Genomic DNA, 7170 nt, shown 5'->3' with positions numbered 1-7170 from the left:
TGGCAATGGTGGTGCTTCTGGACGTCAACAGCCTTGAGAACGGACTTCCACACGCGGTCATCAAGGCCTGCCTAGACCGCCTCGGCCTGAGCGGCTGCCTCAGAAGCTTCATTTCCGCATCCGAGCGGCAGAACCTTCCGGGTGCGCGTTGGACAGGAACTCAGCGAGCCCAGGGATATCACGACTGGCGTCCCACAGGGATCGGTGCTGAGCCCTTTCCTGTTCAACATGGCTCTCGCGGGCCTACCTGCATCTCTCCCGGCGGACCCCACGGTTCCCTGTTCGCTGCTCCATTTATGCCGACGACGTGGCACTCTGGACCCGGGGGCCGAGGAAGTCCATGCCATCCATTCGGTGCTCGCTACAGCGGGAACTAGATGCGGTGACCGCATTCCTTGGTAGCATAGGGCTCACCGCCTCCACAGCCAAGACCGATGCCATGCTGATTCATCCACTGGCCTCAGCTCGACGCTACAACAAACAGTTGAAGATTGCTGGCCATGCCCTACCTTGGCAGCAGATGGTCACTTACCTGGGGCTCGCCATTGACCACCGGCTCACGTGGATTCCTGCAGCCAAAGCCGCCACTACCAAAGTGCGCCGCGTGCAGGGAGCTGTCAGCAAGCTACAACAACATGGCCGTGGCTGCAACGCAAAGGGGCGCTGCGGCTGAACCAGGCTGCAGCAACGTCCATGCTCTTGTATGCCCTTCCATTGGTCAACCTCACACCGGCCAGGAGAGAGCAGCTGGAGTGTCTGCACAGAGGTGCTATTAGGAGCATCCTGGGGCTCCCAAAGTATTCACCGGTCGCTGCAACGCTGGCAGAGGCAGGTGAATGGCCACTCTCGCTGAGGATGCTTGAACGCGCCCTGGGGCACATTGACCACCTTTATCGTGCTCCGGATGGCGAGACCTGCTGGCTAGACTCCGCAGCCAGCCGTCCTCACGGATGGGAGGTCTGTGCCTGCTGTACGAGCAGGTGATCACGGACCCCCCTGTGACAATCGCGCTGCCTCCACCACACCATCGACCAGCAGACGTCCACATCTTGCTCAATGGTGCGCATAAATGACAGACACCAGCTGCAGCACTGCAACAGGCTGCATCCTGCAAACTCCAAGAGGATCTGGAAGGAAGTCTGATAGTCTACATAGATGGATCAGTCCAGGCGAACGGATCGGCCGCTGCAGCCTGCACCATCCCGGCTAGGGCGGTCAACAGACAATGTCGGATCCCCTTCGCCGCGAGCTCCACCGCGGCAGAACTAGCGGGGCTCCATCTAGCCGCCGATGTCCTGGCTGAGGACCCTCCTGGGCAACCGGTGGCAGTGCTCTGCGACTCAAAGTCAGCGCTCCAGTGCCTAATCAACCACCGCCGATCAGGGCTGACGGGGGCCCTGCTCAGCTCGAAGTTATCGGCATTGGCTGCTGCGGGGGTCACCATCTCATTTCATTGGCTGCCTTCCCATGTGGGAATAGCCGGTAATGAGGCAGCGGATACCCTCGCCAAAACCGCCCACCATCCTGAAGTGCCGCTCACACAAGCAGTCGCTTCCTCGGATTTTTCAAGGCAGCGCCTGAAAAAACTGCTCACAAATGTCCACCCGGATGCCAGAGTCGCATCTGTCCACCCGTATACCAGGCCACTTCCAGAGTGTGGCCTTACCAGAAGGGAACGCGCAACGTTGCTTCGACTGCGCACGGGCTGTGTCAGGACGGCAGCGCGGCTGCACGCCAAGGGACGCTCCACCTCACCGGCCTGCGAACGTTGCGGCGACCCCGAGACCCTCGAGCACCTTCTCTGTGCTTGCCCAGCGCTGGCACAGGACCACTCAAGGGTCATCACTGCCTACAGACAACAGGGTCTACCTACTGCGACAACCAGCGACCTCCTGTTCCCGTCGCCTCCACACGTCCGAGCTCTCCATAGCCTTTTGGAGTTTGTGGAACTGAACGGAATCACCACCCATCGCTAAGCGCTCGCCCCCAGCAGGCCACCGCCTCCATCACCAGCCTCCTCCACGATCGGATGAGGCTCTTGGTGCTTCTCCTTCTCTTCCCTTCCTTTCAACATCTTTATCCCCTTTTTCCCCTTCCCCTGACGCTGCGCCGTGCTCCCTATTGGGCAGCAGAAATAAGCGTCATTTTCTTCTTCAATATAATCACTGCTGCTACTACTACTTTCGATCGCTCTCCTCGATCGTCGAGCGCCCTGTCGTCGGAGCAGTCGTCGAGACGAGTGTTTCCCGCAACGTGACCAGAGCACAGCGTCGCCGTTCTTGGCGACGGTCCACCGTAGCCTAGGCAACCTAGGCCACAGCATGCTGGCGTCTCAACGAACGGTCGTCCCACCGGTGCATCCGCCGGTTTAGCTTTGGATATGCAAAACATGGGAGGTTAGCAGTAGTCACGTGGTTTCGCATCTGCCATTTCCTCCTCCGAGAGCGAGTCACACGTTTGGCTTGCGCGCTTGTTCTCTAGCTCTCAGTTCGGGGAACGCCGGATCTGCACGACTCTGCTTCGGGGGATGGATGCAACCAGTCGAAGATACCATAAGTGTAGCGACAGCGGCGCCGGCGCAACACCTGCGCGTGGTCGGTATGCACGCTGCGTACGCTCTGCGAACGGTTCTGCGCGTGGCGTCGTGCGCTTGCTCGGAGAGGGGTTTCGGAGCGGCGCCGGCGCAGCGTATAGTGAACTAGAAGACTTTCTAGTGGTGCGACCGGCGGCAGCTACGGCCGGCTCGGGTGAAGCGAGATGACACTGACGGCCGGCGAGGGCGCCACTGCGCCTTTTCCTAGCCTCCGGCACGCTCGTTGGCAGCAGTTGGCGGCACATGGCTGTGAGTGTTGTGGTTTTGCTCGTTTTGTGCGCGCGATGTTACTCGGATAACTTGACGTTATCTTCAGTATCTTGGCGTTAAGTAGTCAATGCAGTGAGAGGGATCTATATTGTACCAGGGACGAGGAATTTTGCGATGACATGGCGAAAAGAAGAACAGATTCCCACTGTTTCGCACCAGGCTGCCGCACCGGCTATCCGGGCGCGCCGAAAGCATCGCTGTTCGCCGCACCAAGAGACGACTCACTTCGAAGTAAATGGGAGAGAAACCTAAGAAGAGCAGACAAGAGCCTGACGGAATCATCAGCTGTGTGTGAGCATCATTTCGAAGCGCATTGCATATTGCGCGATTACGTTCATGTGGTCGATGGCGTGGAAGTGCGCATTCCGAGAGGCAAGCCGTCTTTAGCTCCCAATGCCATACCTACGCTGTTGCCGCAGTGCCCAGCCTACCTCTCCGTTAAAACCCCGAAACAGAGAACGGAAAGGAAGAGACCTGCATGTTCGGTTCCACTTCGAAGAAAGAAGCCGCGCCAGGACGTCAGAAGCGCTGACTGCACTAACAACGAACATGAGGTGCTTGAAGAACCTGAGTCTGCAGAATCCTCGCCTTTCAAGTTTCAGACCCTACGTTCACTAGCACCATCGCCGAGGTGGTGCCGCATTGAAGATGATAGTGTCGGCTTGATTTTCGCGACGTCTTCGTTGAAGAAGCAAGGAAGGCTTGTTATTTGTCATGAGCGAGCTGTCATTTTCAAAAAACCGACAGGGGACGAAGTTTCTGCTGCCATTTATTGTCAAGGTGTTCTGTGCTCAGAAAAAACAATCGCCTCCGTTGGCGACGCTGCAGCTGTACTGGATGACGCCATGGCAATGTGTGTTTGCAAGGGAGCAATGTCGGACAACGAATTCAGGCAAATGTTGCCCGTTTTGACGGTGAAGCAGCAAGCAGCGACATACACCAACGGACTGTACGTCTTCAGCGCCAAGTGCTCCGGGAAAGTCTTGTCCGATGGTAAGTGCGTTCAAGTACTTTGATCTACAAGCGCCGCATGTATTTATTGTCCGGGTATTTAAACAATTGTGTTTCTTTCGTGTACAGGACTTATTTGCCCAGAGTGCAAGTCGCATCGAAAGCTATTGTTGACCAGAAAGTCGTGCCAAAAAGCTCATGTGCCTAAAAAGGAGCCCTTGCCCAGCGCCTGAAGCTTCAGAGGCAAAAAACCAAGCGTTTGAAGAATAGCGCCACTGCATTGAAAAATCAACTGAAAGCAATGTCAGCTAAAAACAAAGCCATCACCGAGGAGGAATTTACCTCTAGGATAGAAGCCCTTCCTCCAAAACAGCGTGAAGCAACACTTCACATGTTTAAATCGGCGTCACGAAAAAGCGCAAAAGGCATGAGATATTCGAATGAATGGGTTTTGGAATGTCTTATAATGAAAATGAAGAGCGCCAAGCTTTACGAGCACCTGAGGAAAGAAAATATTCTGTCACTGCCAAGTAAAACAACATTGCGCAAATATTTGAAGTCGTACAGAACAGGGTTTGGCTTCTCCCCAAAGATTTTCAATGTGGTGAGTGAAAAGACAGCCACAATGGAGGAATACGCATGCCACGGTGGAATTATTGTAGATGAAATGCACCTTTCTGAGCATCTTTCTGTAACAACTGCCGGCCACATAGATGGTTTTGTGGATCTAGGTAACTTTACATCTCCTAAAGATAAACACACACCGTGTGACCATGGAATGGTTTTGATTTTTGTACCGTTCATTGGGAAATGGACTCAAATTCTGGCAGCGTTTGCAACAAGAGGAAATGTCAATGGAGGTACCTTGACCAAGATCATGCTTGAAGCCATAATTTTAGCAGAAAAAGCAGGCCTGAAGGTGGACTTCATCACATCAGACGGTGCAAGTTGGAACAGACGCATGTGGACGCTAATGGGTGTCAAGGCCTCCTTGAATGAGATCAAGTGCAGTGCACCACATCCAGTAGACGAGCACCGTCAGCTCTACTTCATATCAGATTTTCCTCATCTCCTCAAGTGCCTTCGAAACCGGCTGGTATGCTTGGATTTTCAAACACCGAACGGTCAAGTAAGTACCTTAATCAATGAAAATAACGTGCTATTTAACCTACCACAATTGTTCTTCCAGTCACTCTAACTTTCAGTGGATTATCATTGCTTTGGTTATGTGCAGGTGACTATGCGAGCTATTCGCAAGGCTTTGGAACTGGATGGCAGCAAAGTTACCCTGCAGGCTATGCATGGCATCACATCCAGCCATACAAACCCTAACAACTTCGAGAAAATGCGAGTTGGCTTGGCAGTCCAGCTCTTCAGTGAAAAAGTAACACATGGGCTTCAGCTGCACAAAGCCAGGCTGGAAGATCTGTGTGGTAGCATAGCAGCAACAATTCACTTTTTTGAGTAAGCATTGCATAATTTTATATTTACCTAATTTTGTGCTACTGTAACTCTTTGCAGCTTTCTTAGCTGCACATACAGCTCACTGAAACATTTTTTTGCAGGACCATACATGGCGTCATAGAAGTCATGACGTCGCGCTTTCCAGCTCAAGCACTCCGTCCCAACTCTCGATCAGCTGAGAAGCTCAACTCCTTTCTAACCTTTTTGTCAGAGTGGGAACGCCACACAAATGGGCAAAGGGGCTTTCTCAGTCAGTCCACGGCAACAGGACTGCGAGTAACACTATCCAGTACCTTGTCGCTGTTGAAGTATTTGACTGAAAATGTAGGTTTCAAGTATTTGATGACAAGCAGGTTGAGCCAGGACCCTGTCGAACATCTGTTTGGAATCGTTAGACAGTCGTCAGGGTGCAATACCCACCCGACACCTCAGCAGTTCATTGCTACAGTGAACTGTCTCAGCTTCAGCAATCTTGCGCATTCTGTTTCAAGGGGAAACTGTGAGCCTGCTGCTCTCAGTTCACTCTTGAATGCAGATGCTGGTGAGCAGAACACTTGCACTGGGAGGCAGAAGTTGATTGACAGGTTTCTCGATGATGGAAACCTAGATGCCGCAGATGCCTTACTCAGTAAGGTTGCGCCAGATCATTCTCCTGTTGTTGTGGCATCAAGCGATCGCAGACTTATCTTTTACATTGCCGGTTATGTCGCAAGGAAGTGCATTCTCAAAACTGGTTGTGAACAGTGCATTAACCTTCTTTTGCTCACCAAGGAGGCAGCTGATGATTTGAAGATTGCTGAGCTTGTCCGTTTGAAGGACAATGGCGGTCTACTTTATCCTGCAGGAAAGCTGTGCAAATTTGTGGCCGACCTCGAGGAGTCATTTACAACGTGCTTTAGCCTTTTAGAACTGCACTCTGAAAGCGTGCTTGATGTGTTAGACCTTGTGAAGAAAAAGCAACAAACTACGCTTGGATGCCCAGAACATGGTGAAGCCATAGCTGCTGACGTAACTGCATTTTATTTAACCACACGACTGCATTTCTTCACGAAAAGTATCAATCGAGCTAACGACAAAAGGCGGCAGGCATCAAAGCATTTAAAGTTGAGTAGGTGCTAAATGAGTGTCTACATGAAAGCTGTTGATCATGACTGTGAAGAATTTTCCTGTCATTATTTTTGTAGTGAAGTAAGTTGTCAATAAATTATTGAAGTGTGTTTTCATGTGAACATGGCTGTGGTGTCATTTCTCATAAGTACGCCTAAATCAAACCGCCATAATCACCAAAAACCTTCGTGGCCATAACCCTGTTGTTAAAACAATGATGGAAAAGGTCCTACTGAGTAAAAGTATGCGGCAAACTTTGCGCCCATTAGGTCATCAGGGGGGACTCGTGCGCACGACTATGATCATGCGAACAGTTAGCTTTGCACGTCTTCAAAACGGTACGTCGTTGTTTGGTGGCATTTATAACCAAAAAACTACTTTCGAAGTCAAAGTTTCGCTGACAACACGAAAATCGGAATAGTGACGTGGCCTTCGTACACGCCTTTTAAATGTTTAACAACGCTAGCCATCAAAACCAGTGGGCTTTCACCAGTGAGAAGGATGCAACCTTCGAATAGAATTGATAAATCAGCTGAAAAACGCGAAATAACAAGCAAAATTCTAAAAAATGCCGCGAGGTCTCGTCCTATGAAAAGTTGCAGTGGCGCCATCTCGTGGCGTCAGTATGAAAACGGCTCGCTCACGCCTCGCTGCTCGCGCCACTAGAAGTCTTCTAGTTCACTATAGCGCAGCGTAACACCTGTGCGCCGTCGGCATGCGCGCTGCGTGCGCGACGGGGAGCTACAACGACGACGACGGCGACAACGAACATTGTGAGACCCTAA

The sequence above is a fragment of the Dermacentor silvarum genome, chromosome 1, assembly GCF_013339745.2.
Source record: "Dermacentor silvarum isolate Dsil-2018 chromosome 1, BIME_Dsil_1.4, whole genome shotgun sequence".
Lineage (NCBI taxonomy): Eukaryota > Metazoa > Arthropoda > Arachnida > Ixodida > Ixodidae > Dermacentor > Dermacentor silvarum.
This window is presented reverse-complemented; position numbering follows the sequence as displayed.